Below are 21091 nucleotides of genomic sequence, written 5' to 3' on the forward strand. Positions count from 1 at the left end.
TAGTGGGAGAGAAACCAGGACAGTAAGAGATCTTTCTTTTGTTGACTATCTCCCCAGATGGCTTCAAAAGCCAGAAATAGACCAGGTCAAAGCCTTGAGCCTAGAATTCTATTCAGATTTCCTACATGGTTAGCAGAGATTTGAGTATTTGGGCCATTTTCCCCTGCTTTCACAGATGCATTAATAACGATCTGGATTGGCAATGCAGTAACTGGGGCTAAAACAGGTACTCCTCCAATATGAGAAATTGGGATCACAGACAGTGATTCAATCTGCTAAGGCAAAATGTCAGTCCCTACTGCATTTTAAAAATATTTATTTATTTAAAAGGCACAGTTGTAGAGGTGAAGATGGAGACAGATGGGGTGGCGGGGGTGGGAGGAAGAGAGAAGAATCTTCCATCCACTGGTTCCCTCGCCCAAATGGCTACAATGGTTAGGGCTGGGTCAGACCATAGCCAAGAGATGGGAGCTTCTGTGTTTCCCACATAGGTGCATGAGCCCAAGGAGCTGAACCATATTCATCTGCTTGCCCGGGCACATAGCTAGGAACTGGATTGGAAAGAGAGCTGATAAGACTACAACCAGATACCAGTATTCCAGGCAGCAAATTAATATGCTATCACACAACACTTGCCTCCCCCCACCCCAACCCCTACACACACTGCATTTTTTAATATTGAGTTCTTTTAACTACCTTAGACATTTAATATTTAAACTGAAATAATGTTTTTTATTTCATTCCTAGCACACTTCCTTCCTCTGATGTTGTCCTGCAGATATTCAAAGAAAATCAGAATAATTAACAAGAATATTTTTCTTTTAAGAGTTTAAACCACTAAATCCACCCTTAAATTTTCTTTGTTTTAATGTTTATGTTTGGCTTTTTATATTTGTGTTCTTAGTGTCTTTTTGAAGAAGTATTTGCCTATGCCTATGTCTTGTAGGAAGTTCCATGTACTTCCCTCTAGCGATTTAATGGTGTCTGGATGCAGATTTTAGTCCTTGACCCATCTAGATTTGATTTTGTGTAAGGTGAAGGGGGGGAGAGAGCCTTCTCTCTTACTTCTGCAAGTTAATATGCAATTAACCTAACAGCATTTGCTCAACAGACTGACCCTTCGCCCTAGGTTATTTTCAGTTCTATTAGTGAAGGTCAGTTGGGTGCATATATGTAAATTTTCTCCAGGGTTTTCTATTCTTTTCCAGTGGTCTTCTTTATTCTTGTACCAGAACCAGGTTGTTTTGCTTACTATTGCCCTAAGGTATGTATTTCAAAATTTGATATTGTGAGTCCTCCAATTTTGTCTAATTATTGTTTCAGAGTTTTGGCTATTCAGGGTCTCTTGTGTTTCCAGATGTATTTTTGCAGCTTCTTTTCTGGTTCTGAAAACAATGTTGTTGGCACACTTTCTTTGAAGCCAACATCGCTTTAATATCAAAACCAATATCGACACAACAGAGAAAGAATGCTACAGACTTATATCTCTCATGAACATAGCTGCAGCAAACCTCAACAAATGCCAGCTAACAGAATCCAACACTATGTCGGCAGATCATTCCCCCAGACAAAATGGGATTCATCTCTGGCACACAGGGATCAATCAAAATATGCAAATCAATAAATGTGATAACACCATATCAACAAAATGAAGAATAAAAACTATATGATTATCTCAATAGATGCTCAGAAAGCATTCGACAAAACACTGTTTCATGCTAAAAACCTTAAGCAAGATAGGCATAGAAGGAATCTTCTGCAACACAATCAAATATAAAAATCACATGATTATCTCAATAGACACAGAGAAAGCATTTAAGAACAACAACATAATTTGCTACAGAAAATGGCTGGCACCACAGCTCAACAGATTAATCCTCCACCTGCAAGTGCTGGCATTTCATATGAACACTAATTGGCATCCCCAACTAATGCCCATCCAGTTCCCCTGCCCATCTAGTTCCCTGCTTCTGTTCTGGCAAGCAGGAGGATGGCCCAATTCCTTGGGACCCTGCACCCAGGTAGGTAACCAGGAGAAAGATTCTGGACCCTGGTCTCAGTTTGGCGTAGCTCCAGTCATTACAGCCACTTGAGGAGTGAACCAGTGGTTAGAAGATTTTTCTGTCTCTCATTCTCTTAGGAAAGCTGCCTTCCCAATAAAAATAATTAAAATCTTAAAAAAAATAACAAGAGACCCCCCCTTAAGCAAATTTTGTAAGGAAGGAAATGGCACAACCAGAATCTCAATGAATGAGGAAGTTGGAAGTATTTTTGCTAAGAACTAGAACCAAACAAGGATGCCCACTTTCACCATGGAAGTGTTAGTAAGGGCCATTAGGCAAGAAAAAGATATCATGGGATACAAATTGCAAACTAGGAAGTCAAATTATATCTGTTTGCAGGTGACATGATTCTCAAAGTCCAAAAGATTCTAGTAAGAGACTATATGAACTGCAAAAAGTTTGGCAAAGTTGCAGGGTATAAAAATCAGCACACAAAAATAAATAGACTTTGTATATACAAACAAGATCATGGCTAAGAAATATTTTTAAGATCAGTACCATTCACAATAGCTATAAAAAAATTTAAACACCTTGGAATAAATGTAACCAGGGATGACAAAGATCTTTAAAATGAAAAATTTGAAAAAAATAGAAAAGATCTCACATGTTCATGGATTGAAAGAATATTACCAAAATGTCATACTAGTAAGGCAATTTACAGGTGCAATGTGATCTTTTCGTTTTTAAGATTAATTTATTTTTATTGGAAAGTGACAGCTTTTAGAGGAAAAGGAGAGACAGGAAGATTTCCATTTCTGGTTCAGTCTACAGTGGAGCTAAGAGCTTCTTCCTGGTTTCCCACATGGGTGCAGTGTCCCAAAGATTTCAGCCACTTTCTACTGCTTTCCAATGCCATAAGCAGAGAATTGAGTTGGAAGTGGAGCATCTAAGACCCGAACTGGCACCAATATAGGATGCCATGCTTGAAGGTGAAGAATTAGCTGATTGAGCCATTGCACTGGCCCCAACAAAATCCATGGACATCTACTCAGACCTTGATAAAATAATACTGTAATTCATTGCATAAACAATTGACCCCTAATAGCTAAAGCAATTTTAAACAACACAAACAATATGGAAGTATAACTTCCATGTGTTTTAGTAATCCCACCAAAAAGATATGAACCACATTTTTAAAAATTTACATCTTTTTATTATTATCATTTGTGATAGAGTTCCATAGCCTGAGATTTACCTTATCCCCTTTCCAATTCCCCACCCCCTAACTGAGTTCCCCTATATTATCACAATAGTATAGTTTTTTATACACAGTCATATGTCCATCATTGAGGGCATGGACAGTGGTAGAGAGTCCAGCATCCTATTGTCAAGACATAGTAAACAGTTTCATTGGGAGTCCATCTATGTCTGGAAGTAGAGATGCATACTGCATTGTTTCCTCACATCTGGATAGGACAATCTCCATTACACAGTTACTATATATTCCCTTAAATGAAAAACCACAATACAAAATCCACAACAGGAAGAAAAAAAAAAGAAAGTAACAACACCTTGAAGTTAAATAACATGCTACTGACTGACTAATATGTCACTGAAGAGATGTAAAAGAAAATCAAGAACATTTTTGAAGAAAATGATGCTACTGTTGACCTATGTGAGTCACTGAAGAATTTAATCAGAAGAAAGTGTTTTGAAGAGACGAAACTAACCAAAAAAAAAAAAATCAAAGTCCATGAGATATAGTTTCTGCTGATCTTTATTGGTGAAATGTGTCTCCTATAGGCAACGAACAGATGGGCTTTGTTTTTTAATCCAGTCTATTAATCTATGGCATTTGATTGAAGAACGCTGCTGCAGAGTTCCTGCATGTATTCAGTAAGATCATACCATCATAGAAGAGTGTCTGGAGATCAGCTTAATAAGGAGAAATAATCCAAATTTCATAAGACTATCCAGTAAATTTGGTATATTGACCATTTTTATCACATGTTACCCTTGGGAATGGAGTAGTCAGGCAAATTACTAATGTCTCCTCTGCTGTACAGGGTAAAACAGACCACCAACCCTGGGAATCAGAAGATTCTGTTACATAATATCTGAGGAACTGATTCTGCATAAGCAGACTCTTAAGTTAATGAAATAGACCCTAAATATCAATAGCATCATACCTTTTTGGACCCAGCAGAAACTTGCTTATAGACCTTTTCTGCCACTTTGTAACTTTCCAGACGTGAATAAACTTCCCTTAGCCTTCATTCTTTCCAACTGCAGATGAAACTAACAGTGAGCTATTTCATTGTTGGTGTAAGCGCTTGACAAGCTGACACTGTGAAGCACCTGGTCTATTGCAGAAATGCCTGTGGAGCTTCAAGTAAGAAACATCCCTGGAGAAGGAAACTCTATGAGCTCCTGTTAAACCAAAACCTTTTACCCATGTTTAAGATTTTTGCAATGGATTTAACAATTACGGAAAATTTTTTAATGAAAATGGTTGTGTACAATGTAGCAGACACTGGACTCAACACTTTGAAAGCTACTTCCTTTCAACCTTACCAGACATTTGTAAAGTTGTTGTTAGTAATTGCTTTAGATGAAGGAAGTGAGAACAAAAAATGAGTAATACTAGAATATGTGGAGCAGGGATTCCAACCCTGATCTAAACAAAGAAAGCCTCTTCTTGTTCTTTCCTTCATTTTATATACCTAACTGGATATTATATCACATAAGAGATGTATAAAATTTCTCTTTTGATAGAACATATGTTAAAGTTTCAATTATACTTCTACACAACATGCTTACAGTCTGCATTCAAAAACAAATTTCAGTTCTTTCCTCTGTGTTTGAACTGCTTGCATCTGGCCTTGCCAAGGGAAACCTTGCAGCTGAATGTCAGCCTCTTCTACTTCCAGCTACACTTCTCTCCCCAGATTCAAGTAGGATCACTATGAGGCAATCAATGCCAAAGATGGTTGTTAATTTTCCACTGCCTTGGCTTAAATAAACACACAGCATAAACGAGAGGCAGGGGTAGGGGGCACACTCACACACACACATAGATGCACTGTTGCACAGACACACAGACTCACAAAGACACACTTTGTCATGGTTCACTTGCAAAAATCCAAATGAAGGAGGAGGTGGATGAATAATAAACAAAGCAGAAAAGGAAACTAATTTAGAGATAATATGTGCAAGGCTGCTTTAATAAAGAACAAATGTGCGTCATTAGATGGCAGGTTTAGCCTTTGGGCAAGATTATACTTGGAAGCTGTGCTCCAATTACCTGTTTTAAAGCATAAGTGAAGGGGAAACATAAAAGAGGGGGAACTAATACTCTCTCTAAACTGTAGTAATATTCAGAGAAAATTAATTATTGCTCTCACAATGGGACTCTTATACAATTGCTGTTGTGAAAAGGATCTTCCATGCCCATGAGTTCAGCCATCACATAAAATCCCATTTCTTCCAATGGCAAAGAAAGGAGAAATGAAAGTGTTTCCCCGTATTTGCATCCTGCTTCAACATCTGCAGGACTCAGCAGCCTCTGAATAGAGCAACAAGCTTCCATCCAAGATGACCTGCTTGTAGCATGGGTCAGTTGGTGAGAATGAGGCTCTTTGCCACTAGGCCTAATGACAAGGCAAGGAAGCCTGCTGATGAGAAAACCCTGAGCCTTGGACAATGCATACGAAAGCCCCTCTAAGGAGCACTTACAAAGTTATTTCTACCTCACCCCATCAGCAACCAAAGTATGTGTTGAAGTAGGGGTGGGGAGGGAGGATAAGGATGATCAAGGAAAAGGAACCATAATAAGCGGTTTATCTCTGAATCATTCCAACTACCCCCTTCCCAGATATCAACTCTCTTACAACCAATTGTCTTTCCTAATCCCAACCCAATTTGGGGGTAATTGTTGGCTTTAAAAAACGGTAAGCAGGAGATATTCTTTTCACAGTTGTCTGCTTTTCCCAAGACTCTAGCTTCCAAAAATCCCCTTTAATAAGGGTTACCTACATGTAAAACAGCTCCTTTTTTTTTTTTTTTTTTTGATGGCCAAACAACAGCATTCCCTGTAATCTGGCAAAGGAGAGGATATTAAAAAAGTGTAGGCTAACAGGTGTACTTCCTATACACCCATAAAATTCTCAGCTGACCCTCAGATTCCAGGATATGTATAAGCTTTAGTCCCTGGAAGTATAGGGACTCTTTTCTCTTCCTCTCACTCTGCTTCCTGCAAGGAAAATTGGGTTGGAGAAAAAGTCCGTCAATGGCTCTCAACATTCTCACCCTCAACTGCCACAGAAGAGACAAAATTGGATCCCCTACAAGGGATTACACTACATGAAAATTTTTCCTAGCCTCAAATCATTGTCAGAATATACTTTTAAATGCTTTTAAACCAAGTTTCAAGTCAGCAGCAGATTCTTTTAAGTTTTTAAAAAGTACATGTTAAACTTTTATAAGCTACCCCCCAAAATGCTCTAGATTCAAAACAGACATTAATTTTTTTTTATCTAACAGAAACAAATCTGAGGTTAAACAACTCAGTTACTTACTGTATTTTTCCTACAGTGAAAAGTTATGACCCATGAGATGTGGGTAAAAGCAGGAAACCCATTTATCCACAGCCAAGGAAGGAAGGGAAGATGATATAGAGGAAGTGTTTGATCATTGGAGAAAAGCGGTGGTGCCTCTTTTTATTCAAGATCATGTCAAAAGAGAATATAAAAAGGCTTGACTAACAATTAGAATGAAATAGATTCCACTATATACTATACACTAAATAAACTATTGCAAATGAGGTAGATCATTCTTTATTCACCCTAAAATACAGTGTTCTTTTATTCAAGGACAAAGAAAAAAACTTGAAAAATTGCTGCATTGCAACAATTAACATTTTAATCCAAGACATATTATTGTTTAATACTATATTTAATCATCAATAATGTCCCTATACGATCGTTCTAAATGTATGCTCATTTTTTAAATTCCAACCGCTTTGTTTTATTGCCAGTATTTGCCCACCCAGACTATTAAAAAACATTCAACTTAAATATTCTCAGTGGGAATAAGCTTCCCAGGAATATATACTACTACATTTTACAGCTCACAAAATTTACAAAGTAGGTAGAGATAACAACTGAGAGCCACCCAAGCTAAAACAATATCATACAATGCTGTTGGCCTTTACAAGTGCAAAATGACTGCAGGGTGCCTACAAGAAAAACTGAGATGATTAACTTAGTACGTGCTGAGATTCAGACTGTTATAAGACATGAGGATCCAAAAATCACTCTGTAAACATGAGGATCAAGTCCAAATACATTGTTAAAGGTCAGTTCTATTATCCCTGGGGACTAAGTCACTCACTTACAGCCTGTTGAGCACTTAAGAAATCATATGCAGTTCTCTTAAATCCTAAGTATCCTGAAGTGTTATGGTGTGTCAGGCTAGCCATTTAGTTTGAAAGGAAAGAAAAGCAACATTTACCAATGTCAGTTTCTGACAAATGCTTTTATTTGTTTATCTCTTTGATTCTTAGGCTGTTTCTGCTCTGAGAAGGTTATTAATTCACAAGCAGAGAAACCAAGTCTTATTCAGGATAAATAACTTACCCAGGTTTGCACAGAGATGATGACAAATCTGAAACTCAAACTCATTTTTGCCTGACCCAGAATTCCATGCCCTTTCATTTATATGATTTGAAGGCGTTAGGATTATTTATTTATTTTTTTAAACATTTTATTATTATTGTTATTATTTTATAATACAGTTTCATATTCCCTTATCCCCTCCCCAGTTCCTTCCCCCCAAGTTTGTCTATATCATTACTAACATATAGTTCTTCATACTCAGTCATATGTCCATCCTTGCGGGCATAGACAATGGCAGAGTCCAGAATCCTATTGTCAAGATACAGTAAACAGTTTCATTGTAAGTCCATCCTTGTCTGGAAGTAGAAATGCATACCACACTACATCCTCACATCTGGATGTTAGTCTCAATTTCGCAGCTACTGTACATCTCCTTAAATGAAAAGTCATTATTCAAAATCGACAATAGAAAGAAGAAATTTACAATGCCATGAAGTTAAACGACATGTTACTAGATATGACAGTTTCCGTTACACAGCTACTATACATCCCCTTAAATGAAGTCATGATACAAAATCCACAATAGAAAGAAAAATAGAAATTTACAATGCCTGAAGTTAAATGACATGTTACTAGATATGACAGTCTCCATTACACGGCTACTCTACATCCCCTTAAATGAAGAACCACAAAACAAAATCAACATCTGGGAGAAAAAAGAAGTTAACAACATCAAGAAGTTAAATAACATGGTAACACCCATGTATATTGAACTCTGAATGTAAATGGCTTAAGCTCAATCAATGTCATAGAGTAGTAGACTGGATTAAAAAACAAAACCCATCTGCTTAATGTCTGGTGGAGACACACTTCAACAAAGATCAGCGGAAACTATATCACATGGGTTTTGTTGTTTTTTGTTGTTTTCATCTCTTCAAAACACTTCCTTCGGATTAAATCATTCAATGACTCGTAGATTATGCAGTGGCATCATTTTCTTCAAGAAGGTTCTTGATTTACATTTCTTCAGCTACACTTTAGTCATTTGATTTGAAGGCATTAGGATTATTTAATTACTTTTTTCAGTTTTGTTTTTTATCTCAATCTACTCTGACTTTTCTCATTCAAGCATCATTTGCTTTCAATTTGTTATTGAGAAATAATGGTAAGATATTTTCACTTAAATTATACTAAAAATTTAATTCATTAGGGTACTTTATGTTAGTGAAAAGCATCCCATGTTATAAGGTGCTATCACACATTTTTACTGTACAATGGAAAGATCAAATGAAAGAATACCATGTTCTTCTTAGAATACCAGAATTAAATCACTATGTTGACCAATTTTATATTCCCAATACTTTAAAAATGATTTGTCAAAAAATAATCAGAAATCTATTTTATAGTGGAAAATCCAAGGCTGAAAGTGACTGATTAATACTATTAGTATTTAAATATTCATTTGTCTTTTTCTACATGTATTATGTTGCCTCCAAGTCATGTTCAACCCAAAAGACACACACACACACACACACACACACACACACAAATTAATGGTGTCTTCAAAATAAATGTTATTCTAGGCTACTTCCTCTCTCAAAATTTCTCTAATTTTCTCCATTACCATTTGTATCTTGAAGATTATATTCCATACACTCAATGCATGTGGCACAGTTTAGAAAAACGAGTAGAATATCTTTCTGCACTTATGGGTCTTGCGGTCCAGAAAGTAAGGAAAATATTATTGAAGTCACTCTAATATCTCAAGAGGACACATCAAATAAATGCTGAGTGGAATAAAATATTATTTTCAAAACAAAATATGAAGTTGAAAGCAACAGTGCAGATATTGAAGTGTGAAAGAGTTATATAAACATGAAACTATGGAAGAAAAAAGTTCAATAAACTTTATGTATTCTTTTTCTTTTCTCATTTACATTCCTTTATGAAGTTCTTTTCCATGATTTTCCCAAAGTTTCCTTAGAACTGCTATTTTTCCCTGTTGATTTTGAGATATGTGAATTTATTTTAAAGATTTATTTTATTTTCATTGCAAAGTCAGATATAGAGAGAGGAGGGGAGACAGAGAGGAAGATTTTCCATGAACTGATTCACTCCCCAAGCAACCACAACAATCGGTGCTGTACCGATCCGAAGCCAGGAGCCAGGAGCCAGGAGTTTCTTTTAGGTGTCCCACGTAGGTGCAGGATCCCAAGGCTTTGGGCCGTCCTTGACTGCCTTCCCAGGCCTCAAGCAGGGAGCTGGATGGGAAGGAAGTGGGGCTTCAGGGATTAGAACCGGTGACCATATGCAATCCTGGCGCGTTCAAGGCGAGGACTTTAGCTGCTAAGCCACCACATTGGGCCTGAGATATGTGGATTTTTAAAAAACAATCATACTTTTTATGCCATAGGTCTTAGAATGAGTTTTTCCTACATAACTGTTTTTTGGTCATAGATTATGATATTATCATTTATCTTATTTTTAATCTTTTACATTGCTCATATTTGAGTTTTATTTATATTTAGACCTTTGTGGTCTTGATATTAAACCATTATTTCTGTAATTTTCATTTTTTGCCGTATTTTTCAATGTTCAATATTCTGATTAACCTGGCAGATGTTTTGGTATAAATTGCAAAGTAAGAATCTAAAGCTATTTTAAAGCAAATGCATGTAACACAACTGCTTCATTCACTTTGAATATCAGTACTTCATGCTTAATTCTTAATACACAATTTCTTAGCATTCTATTCTGTCCTGCTTTTCTTTCTACATCCATTTCCTTTTGTACTTACTTGTGTCATTTTTCTGCTTTCGCTCTTTTAAATATTTCATACCATTGAAGGTTTTAAGGCTGTGAACCAAAACAATTATTACTGATTAAAAATATGTCAGGGAAGTATTATTTTATGCTGGAAATAAGAAAAAGAAAACAAACAGCAGTCTGGTTTAGAGACAGTGAACAGGAAAGGGGAGGAATGGATGTGAGACATTATTTCAAGACAACATATAATGAATCAATCATTTGGGGCAGAGCATAGAAGGAATAACCAAAATCATCCCACAGATATCAAATGCAGATAATTATCATGGTGATAGTATCAATAACAAATAAGTGAGATCAGATCAATATATCAGGAAGAAAAGAAATAACGAAGTTTAGAAGGACCTGATGATTGACAATCTTAAAAATGAATGAATGAATTCTAACCTTTGTGCCTTTGAGGATGATGCCATGCCAGCAGATAAAGTAGCACTGAAGATGTAAAAGAGATGCTTACTGTGCTTTGACCCAATTGAGCAACCACTGAATTAATAAGAAAACAATATCACACATCCTGAAACATTCTTGGTGTCATTTCACTTTCCAGACAGAATGAAAAAAAGATGCAAGGAGATAAAACTCACGTTACATTGTGATATTACAGATATTATTCTTTGCTTTTCCTCCCATCTATGAATACTGGACATAATGAAATGGTAACAAACATGTAGCTCCTGCATTGAGCTTTGGGAACGTGATTGAACTTATTTATTGATAAGCTATAGTCACTACACAAATTATTTATTTGAGAATATTCTTGAATGCCTTAATATTATCAGGACTTTGCAAAGATTTCCCTTTCAGTAGTGCTCACTACGTCTTGGATCCCTTACATGCCTCTGATTTGGACACTTCAGAGAGGTCTCTCCTTCACTGAGCAGCTGACAAGCCAAAGAAAGGATAAAATGGGATCATCTGTCAACAGGAAAGGATAAAACCTTAATTAACTAAGACTTTTGGCTGGATGAAACTGTTATATCTATTTGGTAAACCAGATGTTAGCATTCCATTCTCATTCAGAAAGAGTTCTTTGACTAATGTGACAGAGATTTTAAGAATACAATTCATTGTATGAGGACTTTGTCATGGTTCAGAACCCTCTTCACTGTGTAATCTTGGGTACACCTATGTAACAACTATGTATTTATAACAGTAACGGAACAAAAGACTGAGTTTTTTAGCTTATTCCTAGCTTCACCTTCATTCTCCAGTATTATTGTTTGGATTCTTTTTCCTTATCATCAGTCCTTTTTCTCCCTCCCCCTCAAGTCTCAGCACAGAAAAACTATGGCAAGAACTAGGGTCTGGGGTAAATCTGTCTATAATTGACCACAAAATCTTGAACAAATGCTTTGATCTTTCTGACCATATTGAACTCGATTATTCTAATTCAGATAACAAAAATAACATCCCTGATCCTAATGAACTGTATCATGAAAAATTAGGTTAAAATAAAAAGTAAAAATAATAAATGTATCTTAACTTTTATTAATTAACTGTGGATCAACGAACGAATGAGAGCTGCTTTGTACAAAAGAGTAAGCATTGGCAACATGAAGTTATTTAATTTAAATGCAATTAAAAATGAAATAACTATTAGAAATTCAATTCCTTTGTTATATCCAATTCCTTTGTTATAGTCAAGGGCTCAGATTTTAAAATATTTAAAACATTTATGCATGCAGAAAAATTCTATCTGCACAGCAACTAGGACAACTCCCTGTGTATAAGTCATCATACAAAATGCAAACATAGATGTAATAATCCTGCTTTACGGAAGCTTGCACTCAGGAAAAATAAAACACGCCTTTAACATGCCTTGAATGTCAAAACACATATGCATTGCTCAAGACCACATTATAAAAGGGTATGAAATGTAAGGTAGGTACTGACTTCCTACCAGACCATCCTTATCTCCAGTTCCTACAACTTTAGGAGACTATATTGGAAAACCTCTATCTTGGCTCTGGCTTTTGCTGACTGAGAGTCTATGGTTTTATTGGATTTATAAATCTGTGTGATCATTATTAGTCTAAGTACTTGATAGAGTCATAATGGACCCTAAAAGATGGTTAGAGCTAATGTTGTAGCATAGTGTGTACAGCTGTAATACTTCTATCTCATATGGGAAACAGTTCAAGTCCTGGCTGCTCCACTTCCAATCCACCTCCCTACCATTGTTCCGAGGAAACCAGTGGACCATGACCAATGAGATTAGTCCAGTTCACCCATGTGAGAGGCCTGGAAGAAGCTCCGGGCCCCTGGGCCTGGCCCCACCTTGGCCATTATAACTAGTAGGGGAGTAAACCAGTGGATAGACAAGCTCTCTCTACATCTTCCTCTCTCTTCTGGTCTTTTTCTCGTGTGTGTGTATGTGTGTGTATGTGCGTCTGTGTATTCCTTTCTAGCTATAAGTTAGACTTTCAAATAAATAATCATTTTTAAAAACGGGTAGGGGAATAAAGGTTCTTGTAATAACCAAAGAAATGGTGAGAGGAGGGCATATTCATATGTTTAAGATGGTATATTAAGGATCGAATATTACCTAACAGGCTTGAGATTAACCACAAATGGTCTACTGACATTGAAGTTTTAAAGAAAAAAACTGTTGTAAATCAGGGATGATTTTTCCTCCTTAGACTGAGAAGTTGATCTCTGAAGTTCGGTTCAATGTTTATGTGTCTTACACTGTTGGAGTATGAATTGGTACAAATAGATATGGGAAGATTTGAGAAGGCAAAAAAGAAATTATTAATTATAGTATGCAAATTCATTAAATGTTAGTTTGAATTCTTAAGCAATCTCAAAGTCAAGAAATGTAAGTGAATAATTCAGGTTTTTTTTATCATGTTGAAGAATTACCAGATTAATACTATAATGATTTTCATTTTCTGGGATTAGAGCAACTTCTCCAGATAAACGTAAGCTTTGTCTTAGACTACAGTTGTTCTGAATTTTCTGCAGAAAATTTCTGAACTCAGGACTGAAAACATGAATAAGTCATTCCAGAGAGTAAAATGGTGTACTTTCCCAAGGACAAAGAATGTGTTCCCTGCCCACTTGGAAGGATGTTCTTTCAGAGATGCCTACCTTCCTAGTGGGAACATGTTTCAGAAGTCTGTAATCTCATCAAAAGAAGCCAAGTGTCAGAGACTTTCCCCACAGGGGGGTTAATCAACAAAGCTCCTTTTCTTTTCTTCCAGGCCCTATTCATTATTTTCCTAAGGATCAGCTTCCAAGCTATTGAAATTTCCCTTGATCCTTCTCAATCTTCAATCAGACTTGAGGAAGTGACAATTTCCCTTGATTTTTCCCTTTTGAGATCACCTTTTGAATTAGATAGTTTAGTTAGGTTTTTGTACAATACATGATCAGACTGACATTGGGTATTTTACAGTCTTAAGGCCCTGGTTTGAAATGGGATTGGGTATAGCGGCCTCCAAAATTATTACCTTCATTAAACAAATGTACTCTCAGGTTCTGGCAAATAGTTATAGACAGGAGGCTATCTGGTTATATCAGGAATCTTCAAACAGAGCCATATAGGGTAGGCTCTTCCTCCAGATATATGACTCCAATCTGCAATTCTGTCTTTCAAGTGAAAGGAGGATTATGGCAAACCAAAGAAACTTAAAGTTTATTAAAGAAGTAATTGAATACATATTAATTGCACAAATCCATAGGGAAATTCCAACAATTTATTTTCTTTCTAAACTAAAAAAAAAAATCAATCCTGATTTTTTTCTTCCTTATCATTTCTTTTTTTTTAATTTTTATTTTTTATGACACGGTTCCATAGGCTCAGGGATTTCCCCTTCCACTCTCCCCGTGATTCTCTCCCACATACTTTTTCCTCCATGTTATTATAATAGTATATATAGTCCTTCAATGTCCCCCCAAAGTATAGGAGTGCTCATTTACAGAGACAAAGGGAAGACAATGACTTCCCAATGAAACAAAGAGGCACACTTCATAGGTAGATCATAATTCTCTAGTACATCTACACACACACACACACACACACACACACACACAACTTTGGCTTCCCAGTTGCAGACATGCTAGGAATTAAGGCTACATATCATAGTAGAATTCAGGAGATAGGTTTCTAGGCATTAAAGTGAAGGAAAACAGCAACAATTGAGCTAACCCTAGTGAATTAAAATGCTCAGGTTTTAACGGTTACTCTGATAAACTCATATTGCTCAATAGTTACTTTAATACTAGTTTCAATTCAACAGTTGACTTGCCATAACTCCTTCTCTAGTCAGGGAGGAAGTGGTTGCCCAGTACAGTAGTTGTGCACATGCTGTTCCTGGCTTAAGTGAAATGTAGAATTGTATTTTTTCCAAAGTGAATTGTGTAGCTACCTGCTATAATGCCAATAATATTACAATACAGTTAACTAAGACAGACCCAACATTGTGTGGCTTTAAAGATCTTATTTCACTTTTCCAGCCTCCACTTACAGAAGGCAATAGCTAAAACCTGAGAAGGAAAAAAGCTTCTGAATTGGTCTGAAGCCTATTCAGATCACCCACTTTATAATCTTCACAGCCAGCACTGAAGGAATGTAACACGATCCCAGCCACACAATAAATGCTAGCAGTACTCAATGATAAACTTGCTTTTTCCTCTTATAGGTTCCCTAATGCTAGAAAGGTACCCTGTTTTGTGTATGTATTCTCAATAACATGTTTAAGATATATTTAAATACTCCTATTTTCAAGCACCAGAAAACAGCTGTTCAGTTCCAAGTTATAGATCTTGGAGTGCCAAGGAAATAAACACTGAACCGCATAATGAATCTCATCGAGTTGAATTTATCTCTTGGCAACTTCACACCACCTTCAGCAAACAGGGCACTCATGTGTGAAGAAGAAATAATTAGGCACATGCCCTAAAGTGACAGGCGTTAGCATGACAAGAAAGGCAGTCTTTTTATTCTTTCAGTCCCTGCTGCCCACCAGTCCCCTACCTCCAGTGCCATATGAGAAAGCAATCAGTATTCAGCTTTAAACAAATATCACTTTCCTGCAGAAACTTTTTTTTCACACTTCAGGATGATATTTACCCCTGAAGACTCACTTCAAATGCTCTGAGGGCTCATGGCAACAATAACACCCATGGCACCATCTGTATTATTCAAACAAAGATGCAGTTTTCTAAGCAGCTTTTCTAGCTATATGGAAGTGTCCATGACTACTTTCTGAATTTAAAAATACCTCAAAGCCGTGTGCATCTCAGTAGTTAGTTTTGAAAGTTCTGAGCTCCAGATGGGGGCCTTGCTTGCTTGAGAAATCTCTGTTTCAGCCAGGAACAAATAGGTCCCCAAATATTATGCCTTCAAATACAGCCAAGATATTATGAAAAGAGTTACACACTGTAAGAGTTTGATATGTCTATACGTGCAGTGTCTCAGGGAATATATATCTGTTGGTATCAAGGCCCAAGATTTCATTTTTCATTTTCAGCAATTAAACTCTGCTGAGTGTATTAGACCAAATGCAGCCTTAAGTTCGCCATCAGGATCTGTTGTGTTTGTTCTTGCTTTAAAGGAAAGTATAAAATATTTTGTAATCAGAAATTCCTTATAAATTCCATAAAATCAATACAAACAGTACATCTAACTAGATATTTGTGCCTCAATGGCTAAAAACAGTTTATTAGATGAAGTGCAAAGAATGGATAGAAAGGGAAGTCATTGCAGCTGTACTACTGGATGTATATCATGAAGGATGCTCTCTGTAGCAACTAAGAGAATATCCCGATTTAGCTGAGCATAAACAATAACAGCACCTAACATCTCTCACAGACAGATGTCTATAGGGACAAAAGACGGTCCTAGGGTTAGCTTCCTTTCTTTTTATTCTCCCAAACTACCATTCTCAGTGTGATAGCTTCATTTTCATTCATACCACTAAGAAGGCTGGAGTAATTCTACAAAGACACAACCTCTTCTCACAAAAATGAAAAGGGCTCTTCCCTTTCATGAAACTCTTTTAAATTAGAGATGTAAATGCTTCCCAGATACTTACCAATCACATCTCTTCTGGCCTCCCAGGCCAGGCCATGTTATTTGCCCATACTTGAACTGCTACAGTTAGTAAAAATAACTGATTCTGCCACCCACCCCCTGGAAATGCGTTTTGATGTCTGAAGGTCATTATGTCACTGCCAGATGTGTAATATTAGAAGATACTACAGGTCAGAGCTAATTCTAAACATGCTACCATTGTATACAACAGTTTCCTACTCCCCATTCCATACACACAACCTGGCTCACAAAATAAATCATGCTCAGTTTGAGGGAATTTTGCCATTAGCCATTTTTAAAGAGCCATTTAAAAAGAGAAACATTCAAATGACATTCTGTAGGCAGATTGTCAAAATAAGGAACAGACATTTGAGGAGAACAGCTTCAGGGTAAGCAAGCACACTCTTTGAGAGGATCACAAGGGACTTTCCAAAGCAGCTAGAAAGCAGCAGTGTCAAATAAAAGTAACTGCATGGCCTGTTCGAGTGGAGTGCAGCTGCACCACTTCACATCCAGGTCTTTGCTAATGAGACTGAGAAAGTAGCAGAAGCTACCTCAAGTGCCTGGACCCCTTCCACCACGCAGGTAAGCTTACTGGAGCTCCCGTCTCCTGAGTTCAGCCTGGCCCAGTCCTGCCCATCTCAGCTGCTGTGATAGAACACTGTGGATGGAAGATGCTTGTCTCATATGCATGCTCGCTCACTCTCTAACTCTGCCTTTCAGATATATACATAAATAATTCCAGAATGCATTACAATTTAAAAAAAAAATAAGTAATTGGCATGGAGCCTGGCGCAATAGTGTAGTGGTTTAAATCCTCGCCTTGAACGTGCCGGGAACCCATATGGTCCCCAGTTCTAATCTTGGCTGACCTGCTTCCCATCCAGCCCCTGCTTGTGGCCTCGGAAAGCAGTCAAGGACACCAAAAAGCTTTGGGACCCTGCACCCACGTGGGAGACCCAGAAAAAGCTCCTGGCTCTTGGCTTCGGATTGACTCAGCTCCAGCCATTGCGGCTGCTTGGGGAGTGAACCATTAGACAGAAGATTTTCCTCTCTGTCTCTCCTCCTCTCTGTATATCTGACTTTCCAAATAAAAATAAATAAATGCTTAAAAAAAATTTTAATAAAAGTAATTTATTTATTTTGGATGAGAGGTGCCACAGTAAATGAGTGAAAGCAATTTAAAGAAATGGTCCTGAATTTAGTGATTGAAGCAAAAGGTATTCTTCCCTATTCATCACACATACTTAATCTTGGCAGCAACAAGACATAGTCCCACAAGTGAATCTTTCACGGATTGAATTATGTTCTCTGGCCACCTCAAAAAATCATAATTTGAAGTCCTAACTTCTAGTTGCTCAGACCTTATATGGAGTTAAGTAATTTTATAAATGTCATTGGCGAGAATGTTAATCCAATGTGATATAGTGTAAAGGGGCAAATTTGCACAAGGGGATATGCAGAAATGTATCACGTGAAAAGAGATAAGCCAAGAAGCCAAGATCCTTCCCTTATAACCTTAAGGAACCAATCTTAGCAACAATTTTAAGATTTTTATTGCTAAAACTGTGACCCAATAAATTTCCACTGTTTTTGTGCCTGGTTTGCAGTTCTTCGTTACAGCAGCCCTACCAAACAAACATAGAGTAGCACATGACAACTTTTGACTTTGATGGTAACTTCTTTGATGGTGACATATCTGGAGGTAGCTAGTTTCTTTAGCAATGTGGTAAAGATGCAACCATACAAGTTGAAGAAGATAAGCAAGGTGTTTGTTCCAATAGTGGACATTGGTCTATGACGACTATGACAAATAGTATGAAATTCCTGGGTCATTCTGGAAACACTGGGGCAATTGAATAAAGATTTGTACTTTTTCTGTAGTCGGGAGTTAAGCAACTTGTTAAAAATAGAATGTCTGATTCAAATTTCAGTTCTGGTTCCATAAGTGAAATTGGGGATGCTGGTTAACCTCTGAAACTTTCAGCAATTTCTGTATCATAGGAATAAGATTTTTTTCAATTCCTTGGCCCAGCATGCGGCATAAAAGGTAAATTTCAAATGAGTATAATTATCACATTAAAATCCTAGCACAGTATATAGAAATATGCAGAATCACATAAATTTAGTCTACTTGACTTTAAGAATATATTGAATATTTTTGTTAGACCTATGTTAGCTCCTTCAAAGATCTACTTAATCTCATGTAATCATCACAATCTTCTGAAAGGTATTCCATGACTATTCATTATATTGTCCCCATAATACAAATGCAAAAATCTCAGGTTTAGAGTGTTATACCTGAACTCTAATTCAGCCAAGGTCATTTAGCTAATAAGTGTCAAAGTGGCAAATTGGCAAAGCCAGGTCAGGAACCTAGGTCCATTGGGTCCCTTCAGTCACGTTTTAACCACAATGAAGAGATCCATGTAGTTATTTTCTTATCAGAAATAAGGGAGAACTGTTCTTCAACCATATTTGGAACTTTGGAAAAAAGTGCAAGCTGTTGGAAATTGTGGTGCGGGCTTGCCAAGCTTTACTCCTTACATGCTGTGTTCTAATAAAGGCAACATGATATTTAGGCTTTGGGGAAAATTTACAATAGGTTTTAAGAAAATACAGGAATTGTCTCCTGTGACGTATCAAAAACAATGAGGCTTGGTGCCTTTGAAAGGGGCTGGGGATAAGCATTAAGGGCTCCGAGAGAAAGGTCTCCTCCTGCCACCCCCTCACCTTCTGGTGCAAGGCACAGCTGGTGTGCTGGCCTGCGTTCCAGACAATATGCTTTTTCCTGACCTCAGGCTTTAGTCCATATGGCATTGCCTCCCTGAGATGAAAAGGGAAGCTGTTTTGTGTTACTGAAAATTAGGTTCATATATACATAGTATTGACAAAAGCATTATGGGAGTAAGAACCATTTGTTAACATGTAACCTAGCAAGATGCCCTAAGAGAAGGGAGAGGACTTCAAGTAGCCAGGAAAGTGCCTGCTTGCTGTTTGCTCGATACTAATTCCCACAAATCCACTGCCTGAAACCAGACAAAAGACAAATTGCACGGCTGTTGAGTTTATTTTTCCAGATGGCCAACCTGAAGCTATAGCACTGGCAAATTAAGTTTCCTAATACAGAGAAATTCAACCTGACCATGTGTTTAATAAAAAGCACAAAGTGAATTTTCTCAAATGAATTATTTGGAAATGTGGAAGATATTGCAGAGTACCAAATGAGGCACTCTTGCCACCTGTTGACTTTCATCTTTCATGTCCAATCAATTGATAAGGAAACAAATCTATAAAAACTATTTCTCAATTGTCTCAGTGACTCCTATTTATGTAGATCTAAGTCTCTGAAGATACGTCTTACCTATATTTCCGATAAGAACACGCTATTTTTGTCTTGGGTGCTACTGAGATGATATTTTCTTTATAAGATTTATTTATTTTTATTGAAAAGTCAGATTCACAGAGAGGAGGAGAGACAGAGAGAAAGATCTTCCACGAACTGATTAACTCCCCAATGGCTGCAATGACCGGAACTGAGCCAATCCTAAGCCAGAAGCCAGGAGTCTCTTCCGGGTCTCCAACACCGGTGCAGCGTCCCAAGGGTTTGGGTTATCCTCAACTGCTTTCCCAGGCCACAAGCAGGGAGCTCAATGGGAAGCTGGGCCGCCAGGAACACAAACTGGCAACCAAAATGGATCCTGACATGTGCAAGGCAAGGACTTTAGTCACTAGACTACCGCGCTGGGCCTGGGACGATGGTTTAATTTATAAAACATAAGCTCATTTGGTGCAAAGAAAAATTTAAAACAGGGGAGAGGGATCTACTAGGACTTTGGATACACAGAGAAAAAGAATAAGTTAAAATAATGAAACAAAAGAAAAATATTCGTTAGATTGTTGAACAAATTTAGTTATTACAATCACTGGTTCTATCACTGTACTTTTGTAAAGTACATTTTGTGACTCAGAGAGTGGAGGGAGGAGGAAAATGGTCAGAATTTTAAAGTTTAATTGTCTTTATGATAATAATATTTATAATAATAGTAGCAAATCACATTTAATTAAATAAATGCCTATGTGTCCAGGGGAAGGCTAAGCACTTCATACAGCTGTGTCATTTATTTTCAGTGACACATTAAAACACATGAAAAAGCAGGTGAACCAGGTTGTTATCCTGCTAGCGATTGCTGGCACCATCAGGATTCAAGGTTGGTCAGTCCTATGGAGGAATCCTATGCTTAACTCCTTTACTCTCAGCTGTTAACTCATCAACCCACATGGCAAACATTGATCAAATACCTCACCTGTGGTTTGTAAAATCTAAACAGTAGAAATTCTGTAAAAGACAAAGAATAGGAAGAAATGAAAAAGTCCCATGCGATAAGGAATGTGCTAGTAAAGAGATTTGGAAGGCTGTTCAGTGTGACACATTGATCTTCAGGAAATGGGAAAAGAGAACTTAAAGGCCAAAAATCCATAGCTTGGATAACTGTGCTTCTGTAGCTTGAAAAATAGGAGAAAGAGCTCTGAAAAGGATGTTTATGCTGATAACACTTGCTTTGTGCTTATTTTTCCCTGATTGCATTTTTAAATCCAATAAAATAACC

The sequence above is a fragment of the Ochotona princeps genome, chromosome 14, assembly GCF_030435755.1.
Source record: "Ochotona princeps isolate mOchPri1 chromosome 14, mOchPri1.hap1, whole genome shotgun sequence".
Taxonomy (NCBI): domain Eukaryota; kingdom Metazoa; phylum Chordata; class Mammalia; order Lagomorpha; family Ochotonidae; genus Ochotona; species Ochotona princeps.